This window comes from Ambystoma mexicanum, chromosome 6q, assembly GCF_040938575.1.
Source record: "Ambystoma mexicanum isolate Mex_15411 chromosome 6q, UKY_AmexF1_1, whole genome shotgun sequence".
Taxonomy (NCBI): domain Eukaryota; kingdom Metazoa; phylum Chordata; class Amphibia; order Caudata; family Ambystomatidae; genus Ambystoma; species Ambystoma mexicanum.
In genome coordinates, this window is record NC_090937.1 from 340,315,125 (window position 1) to 340,333,325 (window position 18,201).

Here is an 18,201-nt window from a genome sequence, read left to right on the forward strand (position 1 = left end):
GTGGCCGGGGCCCCGCCCCACAGAAGGTAGGTTTTAAAAGAAATAAGTATTTTTGAGTGGCGGGTGGGGCCCATCAATTCGAAAGTGATGGGCCCCTGCCGCCCAAATATCAATTTTTTCTTTTAAAATCTTACCTTCCGTGGGGCCACTGTCGCTGCGCACTTATTTTTGTCATCAGCATGGCCGCGGTGGCGGTGGCGGGCGGCCCCACGGAAGGTAGCCTAAAGTGATTGAGGCAGCTCAGGCAGCAGGGCCCAGGACCAGGCGGGGCATGGGCGGCTGTGGGGTCCTCGTCCTTGGTTGAGTCCTGCTGGGTCTGTGGCCTCTTTGTATTAGAGTCCGACTGGGGTGGCAGTGGCCGGGTGGCCCTCGTGTCTCGGGGAAGTTGCGAGTATTGAACATGGGATGGGTCACCGTAGGACACCACTGCCAAGCCCCCCAGGACACTACGTGCACAGCCCACAGGTCACCATGAGCGCAGCCCTGGGACATTGTGCGCACAGCCCTCCCACACGCTCTAGGCTCCATGAGCACAGTCACAGACCCCTGAAGCAATGTGAGCACAGCCCACCAGAACACTATGTGCACAGGCAGCCAAGGGCATCACTAATGCCCAGCCCCGCAGGACACTGCATATACAGCCCCCCAGGACACTGCATGCACAGCCACCCAGGTCACTGCGTGCACAGCCCTCCAGGACACTGTGCACAGCACAGCCCCTCAGGACTGCACAGCGCGTGCAGCTTTGTTTGTGTCAGTTAGCAATCTAGCCCCATGCCCCACATCACCTGAGCGGAGCTGCAAAATCCTGGGGGGGGTAGATGGGGGACCCGAAATCCTTGGCCCAAGTGACGTGCGTTTAGCCCCCCTTCACAATGCGGTACACCGTACACCACGAGGCCATGTGCAGGTTTTTACACTTGCATATATCCTTTTCCATAATTTCGATCCTTCGGGCCCCCGTCTGCCCGTTTGACACCATTTTGATTGCAGGCAGGAGCAGGCATGGGCTTGTCACCTATGCCTCTCTCCACTGCACTAACATATTGCACTGCTTCCTTCACCCCAAAACGCACACCCGGCAGAGTAACGGAAAGGATTTGGGCGATGCAGGGGCTGAGTGTTTCGTTTTCATTGAAAAGATAGCACCGGCTCAGACTGGCCTACAGGGAAAAGATAGCATCCGTCTCGGACTGGCCTATAGGGCAATGCACAAACCAAAAACACAAAATGCTACTGTGGGGCAGCTTTTTTGGTCCATGTGGGCCACTTTTTTGTCCCATGTGGGCCAGTTTGACGAGTTACTTCACCATTCGGCTAGTGGTTTGGGCCAGTGTCACTGAAAAAATACTCTTTAAAATGCACAATTTGCCTCACATTTTATCAAAAAGCCTCCCCCGTGGGTAATACTCAGTCTGTCATAAAAGGAATGAATTGTCGGTTGCAACTTTGGCCACTATTTCATTGGTGCCCGTCTCGAGACAATTGTATGCCCCAACAACACCATGCTCATGCTTGAAGGAAGGGTGAGGGGGCAATGCATTTATGATATGTGATGACTGATAAGGGCTTGAGAGTAAATTGATTACACAAAACACCTGGATGAGGTGACTGAAGAACAGGCTAAGTGGAGGGTGCTCTTCCTGGAGGTAACGGATTAACAATACTTGGTGTACTTTAACAGACTGTCAGACGGGGCAGAAGGGGTAGAGACAAATACAGTGCAACAGTGACTGAAACAGAAAGCTTTTTTATTTATTTGCATTTTCAAAGCGCTCACACAGCCCGGGGGGATCGAGGAATAGTTACAGGAGGAGCATGTCTTAGTTGCGTATTTATAACGCGCTTAATACCCAGAGGTTTCTAAGTGAGGAGTCGGGGATCAAACCTGTGTTGCTTTGTGTCATCTTGCTTCCAAGTGGAGCACATTACCGCTGAGCTATCGTGATCCCGGGACAAAGATTGCAACGCAGCAGTGAAAAGGGACCTTTACTTGATGGGAGTACACAATGGATACCTACCTCCAACCCTGGAAAAGATGGCAAGAACAAGATCTGAAAAAAGAACGCTCTTGTATGTGCCAGTGAGGACTTTGTCTTCTTTGGCACACATAGCCAGAGAGCTAGAGCAATCAGTATAGACCAAATCTAAGTGAGTTTATGACACAACTTATTTCATTGTGCATCTTAAAGCAATGAAAATAAAGTGGGTAAATAAATATTTTGCATTTTGCATCTTATAGTTTTCCATGCAGGATGTGGAAAATAAAGGTACACTGATATTATTTTGGCCCAACATGCTGCTATAAGGATTTACATGTTGTCATGAAGCTTTTATGCAATTTGTGTATTTTGCAAATAAACTATAGGACAGTATTGTAGGTCTTGTTGACAACCAAAACTGAAATATTTGTTCCATGTAAAGCATGGAAGAAGGTGGCTGTTCTGTTCCCAAATTGGGTTAAAGTCCCTGCTTCGCTGTTCAGCATAAGTGTGTGATCCCGGGAAAATAATGTAATCTTACCCTGACTTCAACTGCAAAGGGTGTCACTCTACCCCCTTCTTTCCCTCTGCATTCTTGAAGGCAAGTGCAAGTCAAACATATTTCTGCAGGTGCTGTGATGGAGGTCAGTAAAATATTGTGCAGTGTGTAACGTCTTGTCATGTTAAATCCACCTTGCCATAGAAACTTTGCCCTGTTAGTAAAATGTCTCACTTGCAATACCTACATATTTGGCCCACTGTGTCCTAGGCTTTCTTTTTCCTACCCTCAAGTTTTAGTTTATACAAATTAAAGTGGAAAAGTAACAGCGTCACTTCCGATCAGCGGATGCTGCTCGCCACCGAGTGGGGAGTGTAAGGGTGTGCAGCTCAGAGCAGAATAACCTGATGCTGTATTACCAAGTAACAAGTAAGGGAGCACCTGTAAAATACCTCCTGCTAATAAAGCAACTTCGGCCTATATATCCACAACCCGAGTCAGTGTATTATTTCTGGGGGGGTGTTGGGGGAGGTTATGGGAAAAGGGAAATGTGTGGCGGGCCGCAGGTTAAACCAAAGTGAATTTATAAACCAGGTAAATCAAATGCAGGGCCCGTGGAAGGCCGGTGTGGGGTGTTGCGGCTAAGCAGGGGGATGCGCCGAGTGCAAGGAGGAATGTAGCAGACACCGTCATAGCCGCTACACGCAGCCAGACACACCCGGGCCCATGTACCCCATCCCCCTCCAACAACAGGATGGGGGGGATCAGGGGTGGGGGGACCTCCTCAGACTGGATGGCACAAGGAGACAGGAGAAGGGAGGGAGCAAGGAGGTGCAAAAGGGGTGTTGGGGGAGCGGCCTAGACCATCCCCTATCTCAGGCTTAAAGGCACAGGGAGGTGAGGGAAACAACCTCATTATCCGACAACCAAGAAGTGTTTTCCAACTTTAAAGCATTATACTTTCTCAACCCATGTGTGCCCTTCCCCATCCATCCCACTACTAGCCTGTGCCAGCAGTTGCTGCAGCACCAAACATGTGACATGGAGCAGCAGCAGTGTGATGGGCTGGTGGTGGGCCGATCTAGGTCTAGCACTGAACTGGCACGGGCCGCGCGCACGCACTGCGGGCAGCGCCCCATGCGGCATTATGGGGCCAATACTTTTTGGGCACTGGCCCTTATTTTTTTACAAATTAAGCACTGGCAGCAGGCATTATGAAATCGGAGCGAGGGGGCACTGACAGAGAATGAGGAGTTTAGTTAGGCTCCTTGTCAGGGGAAATCATCAATACTCGCTGTAGAATAATGCCCTGATGAAGCAAATCGCTTGATGTGTCCACTGGGCTGGCGATAGAGAAGTAGAGACTACATTCTGGGCTCCCTGGAATTTCGACATGCATCTGTGGATCAGGGATAGGTCAAAGTATAGGGAAATCTTGAAAGACTATTCTCTATCTGAAACAATCTGGGAACAGCAGGCGAATCAGAAGTTCGAACACATTTTTATTATTTGAGAGAACTGCACATATTGTCATTCATGAGAATCTTTAATGTGAATAAGGGACTGTGTAGATATGTAATGAAAACGTGGCGCATCACCGATTTTTATTCAATTTCCTCAAATAACATTGCAACTCTCCCGAAATCATTTGAGTTGGAAATAGTCAGACATGTATTTTCCCTGCCTGACTCCCTACGTCTGCAACTTTCTCCACTGATTTCCATCCCGCTAAATTCACTGTTGCTCTCCATCTGAGCAGACTAAGGTCATGCTTCTTCAGGCGGGGGTACAATATGTCACATGCATAGGACGGTGCTGTGAAACTACTACAGTGGTGATTTGGGCAGCACACCATATGCCAAGCTCCACACAAGCCAGGTGCTTCGAGACCCCTACAATGGTGATTTGGTTCATTATAAAAGCCTCCAAACATAACATGTGTGTTTAACCTTTCTCGCCTGTGCCCTCCTCCTTCACTGCCACCATTTCATTTTCTATTCTCTCACATCCCCGAGGTCTGGAGTGCCCTTGACTTCATTACAGTATGCCACTCTCCTGACAGAATCCAGGGCTCTGTTAGGCCGCTACGGTGGTGACTGGTGCAGAATGAAGCAGAAGAAAACCCCCAAAACATTACATGATGTAAAAGCATCCCTGGCATCACTTTCTGTGCTTTGAGACAGTCTAAGAGCCTTTTCGTATAATTGACTAATCAAAATAAATGCATGGCCCTCCATTCCCTGTTTCTGTGAATACCTTCCTACCCCTCCTACAACATATTCAAATGGCTGCCTCAGGATGATTGCAGGTTATCCTCAATTTAGGAGTTCAAATTGACCTCACAACTATTCTCCTGAAATTCGAGACATGGCAATTTGAAATGTAAAAGTGGGCCTCTGCAGCTGGGTTGCAACCGAATATTGCAGTTGGGGAGTGGGTGTATTTGTGTGTGGGGCTGAGGAGGGATGGGAAACAGGGAGCGGGAAAGAGAAAGCGTGAGAGATGTAGGGCAAGGAAGGGTATACATACTGCTGTCTGCTTTCTACCTCCACCACGAACACAGAAGACCCTGTGCTCTCCTCTACCCCTCGCTGGAAAAACCTCAAAACGTAAAAGGTATTTGGAAATAATTTGAAAGAATGAACTAGAATGCATTTCTCTTTGTTGTGTGAAATATGCTTGGACCGGGGTTCAGTCTCGGTTGAAATTAAAATGTGTTTCCCCCAGTAGCTCTCACTCTACTCTCTGCCACCTTTGCAGTGCTGTCATGCTGGTTTACATTATTATTTGTCTGGCCTGCTACGTAACGCCATGTTTTTGTTAAGTCGTTGTTCTATGCTACCCTGTGTTATCTTCACAATGTCCTGCCATGCTTTTAAAATGCTGTGGATTTTTAGGTTATCCTACGCCATGCCATATTTAAACTGCTGAGACATGTTGTGATCTTAGGTACTCTATGATTTATCTGCTTTGTTCCCAAGTACATCTTATGCCAGAAAAGTTCATTGAAATTGTGCTTTGATGTGCCACTCCCTTTTGCATTTGGCAGGTTTTCCTTCTAACCCCTGCCAGGCCCAGTTTGGACTTCTATCTACTTCCTCACTCACTTCATCTATGCCTAATGCTAATCAACACTTGGTTTTCCTTTCTTAGTTCTCCCTTCCCAATTACAACATTGCAATCGAATAGATTTTTCTGGTGTTGAGTGAGTTTTTCTCTTTTCCATTATTTTATTTATTTGTTTATTTATTTATTACTCCCCCTTTAGTTTAGTTTTTTGGGACATGATGCAGCTTTTTGTTGTAGCAGGTGATTATGTTGTGATATATCCTGTTATATTGTCATGTTCAGTCACGTTGTTCCACATGTTGCTGTAAACAATTCCCCAAGCACTTTGAAGTAGCTAGAAGGTGACAGGTAGCACTCCAAAAAGCACTCAAGTAAATATTTATTTTTTATATAATGTATTATGTTATAGTTTATAAAAAGCATTTCACAAATAAACATGATACAAAAACGTCATAAAAAAGTTCAAGCAAGATGCAACATAAAAGTAGTTAAGAACACATACACATTATTATTCTTAGCAGCAATTCCTATTAGTACAGGGGGAGTTTCTATACTGCATACCAGTTTCTCCTAAAAGGTTGTGTACAATGCTTAAACATCTGATCAGAGCTAAAATGAGGGAGGCTGAACGCCCTTCCATCAGGCGGGCCCCAAACATCTCTAGATCCACTATGTTTAGGCTGTGAACAAATCTACTGAAAATTAGGATTCTCCAATTTTGAGTTTCTTTGCAATAGAGTAAAAGATGTTTCACGGTGTCCATATTCTTATGAGACTTACACAAATGCCAAAAACGTGCTTCCTTTGGAATTGCCCTTTTGGGGCCCCATCTGTCTAGGGTGCCCATAAGGTAGAAACAAAAACGCATATGCGTTTTTCTTTCTACCTTATATATATATATGTATATATATATATATGTATATATAGTATTTTTTTGTCCATGGGACGTAGCATATAGCCAGGAAGTGAGTCAAACCTAATTTGTACTTTACCATATGCGAGAACTGTCATCCGCAGTCATATAATCGCAGCTTTTGTTTAACTCTAATAGGATTTTCCAACAACAGCTGTCGAGAGGCATCTATGTCATCTAACATTACATTGCAAAATTCATCAGACGTTGGGGAGATTTTTTTAAAGTATATCGTTTAAATTTGCACAGACAGAACTGAGCTGGGGATTTAAAATGTTGTTAAAAAATATTATCTTATTCAAAGTGATTAGGACTTTCCAAGATTGAAGCCCTCATTCCGTACGAATGAAATATATTGAGGTACTATTTGTAAGGCCAAGAATCTTTCACCAAAATACCCCTTCTAATTGCCTCAATTTGTGATTGTTTAATTGAGTCTCAGACGCGTTACCATCCACAGTACCTTATTTTGAGTTTTTTCATGTGTGCAATTGGTGGCAGGATCTTTCCCTTCAGACAAAGGGTTGCTGTTGCACAAGTTGGGATTGTATACATAGGGAACCCAAGATAGATCAAATTCATGACAACACTGAGGGTTTTCCCATCTATCTACCACTTAAATCTTTTTACACAAGACTTCCTGGGTTTGCTTATTAAAATTACAAATTTGACTAAGTTTATCTTTAGAGCATTGATTTTAACATAGTTTTCTAAAATGTTCAGCGCTCGTTAGAGACCAATTTGTGTTTTGTCTAAAAGGATGATTGCATCAACAAATAAAAGTAGTGGTATTTTTAAGGAGTCTAATTAAGGAGTCGAGAGGAAAGCCATGTTTTGCCAAATTCTTCGTCTAGATGCGCCAATTAGAACTTAAAAAGGGAAGGCGCCAAGGCGCAACCCTGTCGAAGACCAGTATTTGGTACTATGGGTGTCGACAAAGTGCAGTTGGAATTCAGCCTAACCTGGATTGAAGTGCTGAAGTGGAGATTGATGATCACTTTCAAAATACCTTCGTCAATTCCCCAGGCCCAGAGCTTATTCAATAGGTGTTGTCTCTCCACAAAATCAAACACTCATGATAAGTCGACCGAGGCCAGATAAATAGATGACCCCTTGACACACATGATTGAATGTGGAGTATGTGTAATATAAAGTAGTACCCACAGATGTTTTAAAGCCATTTTGGAAAACAGAAGGCTAATTTATAGGGTTGGCCCAATCATTTAGATTGTATTGTATTGTATTTGTCATTTAGCTAGCACCCTTTCCCCATTTGTGTGTGCTCAATGCGCTTTGTGGATGGAACACCATCAGTGATCGCAGTCCTTGTGCAGGAAGTTCTAAGAGTTAAATTAAAGATGCCTGTGTGCATTTTCTTGCTGGGTTAGGACTTAGGTGGGCTGGCTAGGCCCCAGTAAGCATCCCGACGGTCAGGCTTGTGGGTGGGGGCTGTTGGTGGTTTAGGATAGAGTTTTAGTGCTGAAGATTCAATGTGTGCCTAGATAGACCGAATTCTTTGCTCTTTGGTTGTTGCTGTATACTAATGGCAGAGGTGTTGAGGTATGTCAGGGGTTTCAGTGTGGATGGCTATGTGTGCTGCTAGAACAGATTAGCATAGCCATAGCTGCATTCTAGGGTTCATGGATGGGTCACCGTACCTGTGGCCTCTGTCCACAGACGTGTTGTAAGGTATACGTACCGTAGGCTTGGCTGCAGTTCGACTGCAGTTCGACTGCAGTGTTCTTTTTCTTGGTCCAGTGCAATTGGCTGGTCTCTCTATTCGTGGTCTCCCTGGAATGAAAGTCTAATCAGTGGGAGACGGCCCGGTGGGATGACGTACCAGGATTGAGGGGAGGACGATAGTTTTTTTACGGTGTGCCTCTATGAACGCTGCTGGCATACATAGGGTATTGGTGTGTAGGCGTGTTGTTGTGTTTGGGAAGGGGGAGATTGTCACATTGTGCCGCTGTGAAAGCTGTCCGCATCTGTGGGGTATTGGTGATTATAAGTGTTGTTGTTGTGTTTGGGAGGGGAGAAATTGTCATAGTGTGCCGCTGCGATCACAGCCAGAATCTGTGGGGTATTGGCAGATAGGAGTGTTGTTGTGTATGGGTCAGCATTTCTGTGCGCCTATCAAGAGTGTGGGGTGCATGGTTTCAAGATGAGGGAGGGAAAAGCCAGGTTTTGAAGGCCTTTCTGAATGCCAGGTGATTGTCAATTTTGAGGATGTGCAGGGGTAGGGAGTTCCAGATGGTCAAGCAGAACTGAGGCAAAGCTTTTTGAAGTAGCGTCCAATAGGGCAATTGGCCAATAGCTTCACTGATCATTTTTTATCTCCTTTCTTAAAGATTGAGACGACATGGTAACTACCTCCTGTAGGTAACACTTGGGGCTCTCGACCTGCTGCTCTCATCCCTTGGCCTGTCGCTCTACTTCAATAGATTTGCCTTCACCCGGACGTTCTGCTCGTACTCGTGTTCCACCTTGCTCAGAGTGTGTCTCTAAGTTCCGCCTTTTATCTGTGTGAGGTGAAGTGAGCTAATTAGAATGAGGTACATAGACCTAAAGTCAAGTGCCTGACTGCCTGACCCAATTAGCGGAACATGTGCAGTATGATGTATAAGAGTTAGTCTTGTTACTCTGTCGCCCTCTTCCTCGGCCTAGTGTTTGTGCAGAAAGTTGGGAGGAATTGGAACATCAGATCCTAAAATATAGGAGAGGTTGGATGTACAAAAAAGGGGGGAATACGGCGTCTCACCATCTGCTGCCTCACCCCCACTCCCCGAAGACCCGACACCCAAGTGATCCTCCCGCACTGGTCCACACCCATGAACTGGATCCAAAAGCAATGGCCGTGTCCTGGCCACCTGGATGACAAGTCCCAGAGGACTAGTGGGGAAGACACATTTTGGTTTCTCACAAGAGTCAATGGCACGTAGTCCTGGAATCATTTGAAAGACTGACAGTAAATAAGATGCATTCATGGCTGTCTCACGAAAATTGTTTAATACTTTTTCAAAAACAATAGAGCGAATATTAAACAGAAGGTTCAGCTTCAGGTTTTTTCCTTTACCCTCCCCCGAGGTTAATCAGCCACCTGGTCTCCAAGCTTCCAATGAAGCTTTGGAAGTGGTAACATCCTGGGCTTTAAAAGCAAGTTTAGCACTCAAAAAGAGTGTCATCAGATAGTGACCCATAACGATCAACTTTACATGAGCAGTGGTGAGGTGATCCACAATGGAGATCTTGTATTGGTTGTCAGGCCTGCTGTCATGATCTGTCAGCTCTGCCATCACAGAGGCCTGAGTCTCATGATTTGTAAAGAAGGCAATAGTTGAAGATTAAACTGAAGCAGAAATAGCACAGTCCTCAGATCGTATAGGCTCATCTGACTCAGAGCTATATTTTGGGATCTGCTTTTTCATTTTCTTATTCTTCTTTGGAGTAGGTCAAATTGGAGTTTCCCCTCACATGAAAGGATCAAAGTGGGGCTAGAAATGTTTTTAAAAGATCGCAAAAATTTCCTAGAACTTTTTTTGCTTGAGCGATGTGGAGGATTTTGTTTATTCCGGGTAGAACCCTTATCTTTCACCTGATTTCTTTTTTCCTGATCCTGTGGTGAGAGAGGTCTCAGGCAGGGGTTGAACAGGAGAGGTTTCAAGATGGATTTGGGAGTCTGTTATTTCCAGGCTCTGGTCTGATTCTCACATTTCAATGTTTTCCAATAGATGGGTTGGAGAATCCATTATTTTCAGGTTTTGATCGGATGATCGCACATCAATATTTCCCCAGGTGAGATCATTCCAAATTGATATGGTGGAATTTCTGTCAAACCATTATCTGTTGTTTGAGTGCTTTTGAGAGGGAGGAGGCTGAATCTTGCAGATTGACAATATCTCCATTAATAAACCAGAGTAAAGCTTCTTCACTGCACTAATAATATCATATAGTCTTACTAAGGACTGTAGAACTAAATGTAGTGCCTTGATGGAATGGGTATCAAGAGAGACTGGTTCTATATTTGGTAGTGGGTTATGCATTTAACCATTTAGTAAGGAGTTAGTAGGAGTAGACATAACATGCTCACTAGATGTCACCATTTTAATCGTCTCATCTTGAACATTTCTGTTATATCTTGGTTTTGGCAAGGAAAAAGGGAAGATCTTCAGAGTCTAGGAGAGTGAATTCCTTTCAGCTCAGCCTCTATTTCCAAGCTGTAGCAAAATGTATAAAGGAGGATACTATTTCCTCGATGGCATGGTCAATCACCTGAGGCTGATCAGTAGATTGTAAAGTTAATTGTATAGCGCTGTCACCTTGCACAGCTTGAGTGTGAACTACTGATTCTGTGTAGTGGCTAACACTATTCTCGCCAGAGATACCCACTTTGAGTGTGGGAGGTTTGAGAATCATTGCGCTGTTACTTTCCCATTACAGTGAACAGATTTAGGCAGAGCACAAGGACGAGACGGTAGGGGTAAATAATGGTTCAACATGGCAGGGAGGGTGGTGGCTGCACCTGGCAGAACATAACAAGAGGCATTTGTAGATTTCAGAGCCTAGAACTAAGGCTATGGTAGCTGAGATACCGGTAGTTGAAAACACAAAAAACACTCACCAGACTAGTCAGTGTCTTCAGCTCTACGGAGCTGCACTGTTACACTTGGTGAAGGAAGTTTCACTCCTCCTTGAGGACAGTCCACCTAGAACCACCCGCCAATAAACTTGACTGCTCCCCCCTCGGAGCCCGCTACACTGGGTCTTTGTTCAGCGGAAACCCTGCTCACTCAGCTGACTCGAATTTCAGGCAGTGAGAGAGCAGGGTGCAAACAGCAACTCAACAGTATTAGCTATGTTGAGGGCTGTGCTGTACTTCATTGGAGCTGTGCACTATCTGTGGTATTACAGAAGGCAAACAGCGACTGGCGGAAAGCACCCTGTCACAACTAGCTACTTCCATCTGAGCTGAGTTAGAGAGCCGTTTCCGATGTGATGCGGCACCACTTCATAAATAAGTGATACTCATGAGTGGCACTCAGTTCACGAAAAGAGCCAAACCTCCAGTGGCGGAACGTGCATAATGGGCAAGCGAGCGCCATCCTGCTAAAACCCTTGCCCAACGTGGATGAGCTGAAGGTTAAACTGTCAAAGAGAAACATGGTTTCCCTTTGACAGATGATGTTCCCAAGACCGTGTGTCCAATGGACTGTGCAAGGCTGGGGGTATATTGCTTCCGCAGCCTTGCATGGCCCATTGGATATGCAGGCTGTGGAACTGCACGTCTGAATCTGTAAGGGGATGTTTCGGAACCTCCCCTCTCATCCAGACTCAACGGGGCATTGGTAAAGTTGTGCTCCGACTCCTGAGCACATGTGCAGGAACCAAGAAGTGCTTGAGCGCTTGCCTGTTCTTGTGCACGGGAGCTGTAGTGCCCTTGTCCCTGGAGGTGGTGTTGTGGGCATGGCAGAAGCAACATCCAGACCAGGGCTGAAGGTAGGTGTACAATGAATATATTGTGTAGGTGGTTATGTAGGTATGCCGGCGTGAATGAGCAAGTATGCGCTGTTTGAATGAGCGAGTGAATGCTGTTTTAATAAGCGTGTGTAGAGGAGCAGACACATCCGCAGGAGATCCTACTCCCCTACCTCCCCTGTATTGGAGACATGAGACTGTGCCCTGTCTAATGCCAGCTATTGTACCAATACTGCAGCGAGTATTTGTAAGGCGGTATCCATTAAGACAGCCATATCGAATGTACCACAAGTTGATGACAGCCTGCAGGAGGAGATTCCTGAAGGAATATGAGAAAGAGCTAAAAAGATGGACTGATGAGGTCAAAAAAAGTATGCACAAAGTCCTGAAATACTGAATGAAGAGAATGTATGGATCCTAGAGTAGAAATGGTGAAGTAAAGAATCAAGTGAACCTTTACAGTGTGAAAGAAGAACATTACAGCAAAAAGTGCTGTAGAAATCAGAAGTGTACAGAATGTACTTATTCTGAAATGCAAGATAGATCAAGTCATCATATAGGCTAGCTAAAAGTAGTGAATAGATTGAAGGCAGATTCACCATTGTACGGAAACTGGACATTGGTATCATTAAATAAGTAAGCCAAAGAATCATGAAGGGAGAATGAAAGGCTGTGTCGCAGTAGAATAGCAGGTTGTTGAAGCTGCATTGGGAGGCTGTCTGGCTTTAAGTTAAGAACTGAGAAGTCAAGGTAAGCTATCCGTAGATAAGATGAAGAGGAACATGGGTGTGGAGGATGAATCCTCTTACGTTAAGGTGCAAGAAAGAACACAAAGGATGCCAAGTCTTAATTTGTTAAACCATTTAAAAGCTTGCAGAATGAACAGAATCGTGATCTCTTGTTACGTGAGTTGAGGCTGAAAATAGGGCTTGAACTTGGATTTCCAGATATGATAGCGAGTGCCCTCACTCCCATTGCATTCCCAGGACAAGAATACTCTGCAAGGCCAAGTACTGAGAGATGTTCATGGCAGAGGCATGAGTGATGAGAGATCTTGGGCTAACTGGGTGGTAGGGCAGCTTTATGTCCTATCTACTTGCACCTGGCTCTAGGCTTATGTGCTGCTAATTGTAACAAATGTTCCAGACATGGCAAACCAATTTGATTAGTCCACATAACAAAGGACCTTATAGCTTGAGAAACCAATGAAACACTGTGTAATTAATTTTTCTTAAATGACACGTATGAAGAGCTAGTCCTAGGTTGACCACCAGATATTTGACAGACAATAACAAACCTAGCTCCCATATGATTATATATCTAGATGTGTCTCTTAACCAATCCTAACTCGCGATAGTTTTTTTAAACTATTGTCACATAGCATGATGTCATTCTGACGTATAAAGAAGTATATAATTGTAATTTTTGTGGAAATTGCTGAAAAGGAGTGTGTGTCCATTGATGTTCGTTGTAAACTCCCTGTTTTAACTCATCACTAATAAAACAGCCACTTGCTATCTTAGTGAGTTAGTCTGGTTATTTGGACTCAGAATTATTCTGGTGTAATCCCATCCAGCAACAGATGCACGTTCCAAGGGCCATACACTCATGTGGTAGCAATGTGGATAGTTTAGATCTAAACTAGTTTGACTTCAGAGTTTCAGACGATCGGGCATCCTCTGCCATTAGCTGGAAGATCGTGGAGTTTCTTGTGGTGAGCGGCCGATAGAAATAAACTTGCAAGAAAAACCGAGATGGTGGGCAGGTCCCTCTTTGAAGAAATCCCTGCTTGGTTTCCACGGGCGCTCCGCGGACTGAAGGTGAAGTGGTCGGATTGGTGGAGGAGTCGATACCGAAGGCCTTGAGTCGATTAAACAGATGTAAGTAGACTAAGGGAAATGGCAATATAAAGGGGCGGGATAGTGATATTTTACGAAAATAAATTGGGTGATGGGAATTTTGTGTGGATAAAGGAACGCCTACATAATCCTATTTCAAGGGAGATAGAAGAAGATGCTGCAAATTCCAGTCGGAATATTAAGAGAGAGAAAACACACAGTCAGGACCATGGATGGTGACGTCTTAAACTCTGTACAGGGTAATATAATTGGAGGTGGAAAAAAATACCTCTCACTATAAACGTTATAGGGGACAGAGAAAGTGATCACGGGGTTTGTTGTTAATGTGTATTGTGTTATTATTTTGATTATTATTTGATGTATGAAGTTCTGAAAAGTAATAAACGGTTAAATTTGGAATTGAAGATGTTTCGAGTTAAGTGTAGTAAACGATTGGCGCCAGTCAGAAAACATATAGGTTGTTGAGACAAAAGAGGATTGAGCAGAGATTGATGGTGCTTGCTCATATTTATTGTTTTTGAGATTAAAAGAGTTGAGCAATAAGCTTTGAGATAAGTAGAGATGTATTAAATATAACAAGGAAACGATCTGGTAAGTATTGATAGTTAATTGTCACTTGTCATTATGGAGGACTCTCCTTTCATGCACCTTTGTAAAACATTACCATGACATGTTCCCAAGCACAAACATTGCAATGCAGAATGGGTAAAGAGCACAGCTGATAAAAACTTCATGACATGGCCCCAGGGGGGATAATAGTCAAAGGCAGTATTACAACACATCACCACAAATGTGCACGCTGCATAAACAGGAAAGAAATTAGAGAAAAGACTATCATTTTTAGAACTCTGGGAAATGTATCAAGAGGAGAAATAGGACCAGCCACAGGAAGAGTGGATGCTTAATCAGCATAAAGGCAAGGTCATAGAGCCCTCTGCTCCTCTTACTCCGCTTGAAACAAAAAATGTAGATGCAGAGGAGATAGCATATTATCCTTTAAAAGAATGCAAAGCAGTGGCAGGGTATAGTAACCCTATATATACACCCCCCGCTCATGTCCAGAAGAGAGCAAAAAGAGCAAGATGCATGTAAGTTCATACGAGATAAAGAGGAACGAGGTGAGAGATCAGATATATCAACAGATATAGACAAGGAAATTAAGAAATTGAAAGGAGAGAAGGATAGGGCTGACGAGGTAACACTTGTACAGAATGAATGGATGGCAGGATAGATATTACTCAAGTTAGATGGGAAAAGCAGTATACAGTCTTTATATCGAATCTGTTATAGTGAATGCTCATATCTCGAGTATTTTCTGACGAAAACCTTTACAGTGAATACCTAACTACCTAAAGTAGCACAAGAAGAGGAAAGACATGATGCAGAAAGCATTGGAGAGAGGGTCAATAAAATATATCAGCAAATAAGGCTGAACAGCGAGTATGGGACTCAAAGGAGCGACTGACAATCGATGACACCAAAACAATAGGATGAGGAGGAAAACATGTTCAGTAATGAACGCAGAGCATTGTCTTTGAGTGGACTAGATTTAGATGGGGAAGGGGAGGATAATAGTCACACCAGTTGGGGTATGGCAATGTCAGACAAAGAAAGGGTGTCCGGTCGTGAGCGAGAAGGAGATGGTACATGCGCCCTCTTGTGAAGTCAAAATACGGATAAGGGGGTAAGATGGTCAGATCTGGAACACCCTAAGGAAAGAACACCAGATCCTATACCATATCCTGAACTTCCCCAAAGATGATTGCATAGTGTGAGAGGAGAATCTCCACCTTATGTAAGTAGGTTAGGGTTGTTACCAGCACGAAGACGAATAGGGACAATTACTCCTGCATTGAATAAACCAATAATGCGATCCAGTTATGGGAGGGGGTTCACACAGTTCCCCTTGCTAGAGAAGGGGGGAGCAAGATTGCAGTATATTCCATTTCCTAAAATGGATAAGAATAACTTAACATGCAAGTTACCTAGTTTGATTTCGGAGGCTGGAAAAAGGATACACGAATTAGAGAAAATGACAGGGGGAAATAAGTTGGCCATAGGGGACATAAAAGGTCTATTGGCAGCTATTCTTGGAAAGAGAGCTGACGTCATTTGGAATTGAGCGGGATATGCAAATTTGACAGCACAAAACACGGCGCATGATGGAGCGCCTTTTAATATTTGTAGAGCGGAATGTTCAGAGGGCTCTCAGGGTACAGTATCCCGATACGTCAGATATAGGTGCAATTATGACACGTAAAATGAAAGAAGATGATGGCCCTATTGCTTATATTCAGGATATTAAAGAGAGATTGCAGCTTGAGATGCATGAGCCTTGGGAAAAAACAGTGGCACTATTTTATCATATTTTGTGTCAAGGAATGCTGGAAAAAGTACAGAGACAAATGAAAAAACAAGTAGGAATGCAAGTGAAGCCATGGGCGGAGATCCAGTTGTCTATTGTGCATCATAGCCGATTGTTACAAGAAAAGAATAGAAAGAAAGATGGGAACAGAAAAGTTAAGGAAGCCAAGTTAGTTCAGAATAAATTGTCAACATTTGCTGTAGAAAGGGCAGTATTGACAAGTGGAGAAGGAGTAGGAATGCAAGAATGCAAGAAATAACTGGTGCATGGCAGGTGAATAGTCAAACTGGCTATGATTTTCAGCCACAAGGAAGAGGTAGAGGATTTAGAGGAAGAGGAGGTGAATTTCAGAACACCCAATGTGGATTTCAGAACGCCCAAGGTGGATTTCAAAATGCCCAGGGGGGGAAGTCAGAACACTCAGGGAGGATATAATGGTGGGGTTGCCAGAGGGCCACCCCCAGTGTGTTAGAATTGTTGGATAGTAGGGCATATTATGCGTGTATGTAGAAGTTGAGGAAACCTGCAAAAGAATGGACAAAATTCAAGAGGGCGGACAGGTTATCCACCGCCATACAGCACACAAACACAAGAGGGCTGTGCCCAGGATACACATCCTATCAGACACAGGTGCTGCAACCACAGCAGGCACAGCAGCAGGGGCCAGTGCAAATGCACCCACCGCAAGGGCAATGGCATCAAGCACCTATGCAGACACAACAGAATGCAAACATAGTGAAAACACTAGCACCTAGGACAGGGGGTGTCACTGTGGTAGGAGGGAACCCTTTCACAGGAACAGGGATGAATTTCTACCCTCAATAGGACAGCTCACAGGGTGACTTGATGTGTTCAGTACTATCAGTAACACCAGACCCCCAAGAGGAACCAAGGGTCAATGTGATGATAGGAGGCAAATCTTTTTCTTTTCTTATAGACAAAGGGGTTACTCGCTCTTGCATAAGGAAGGGAAAATACCCAATGTCAGGAATTGCCATGAATGCTCAAGGGTTCTCTGGAGCTACACATTTAGTTCCTTTTACTGATAAATTACCTGTTTCTATAGGGCAGGCTTGTCCAACCTTTTTGAATGTGGGGCCGAAGCATGAACTTTTTGTCACCCGGAGGGCCGGAGGGCCGGCGAGCCAAAAGTCAACACCCTCACCCAAAGCAGTATATTCAAAATCGATGGTGTGTGACCTTTGACACAATTGCATCACAGGCAGTGATAGCCATGCAGTCCCAAAGATGTGTCAGGGACAGTGATCAAAGGTTAGTTTGTTGTGATTTCTTCCACCAGTTTGTGATATTCTACTGAAACGGTGGGGGCGACCGAGCGTAGCGAGGGAGATATAACGATCTAGGGAGGGTTTGGGGGGGTTCCCCCCCAAGATTTTTTTCCAAATATGGGGATGAAATGGTGCATTTTACAGCAGGAAAAGTGACCAAAAAGCCATAAGTTTACAATCAGTTCTAAAGGGGAACATGTACATTCCATGTCACCAACAGCAGGCAAGAACATTGTAGAACACCACATTTTAATGATCAATGTGTCCTCAGTGTAAGACAGCACTGTCACTGATGTAACACATTGGCATGCTGGTTGTGGCCAAAATATGCCTCTGTAGAAACATGTCTATGCTAGTTGTTCCAAATTTAGGACAGCATTGTCCTGTACAAAGCATGATTTTTGCTGCCTGAGCATGGCCCGCATTATTTATTAATTTATTCAATGTTTGTCGGGTCCGTGGACCCAATTAATTTATTTATTTCCGCAATGTTGGCCCAACCAACATTGCGGAAATAAATAAATTAATCGAGTCCACGGACCCGACAAACATTGAATAAATTAATAAATAAACTGGGCCGTGGCCCGTTACTGCCTATGGTGCCCCCTGTAAGGGGGCACCAGAGGCAGTCACAGTGCTCCGTTTCCACCGCCCACATTATTTATTAATTTAGTCAACGTTTGTCGGGTCCGTGGACCCGATTAATTTATTTATTTCCGCAATGTTGGGCCCAACCAACATTGCGGAAATAAA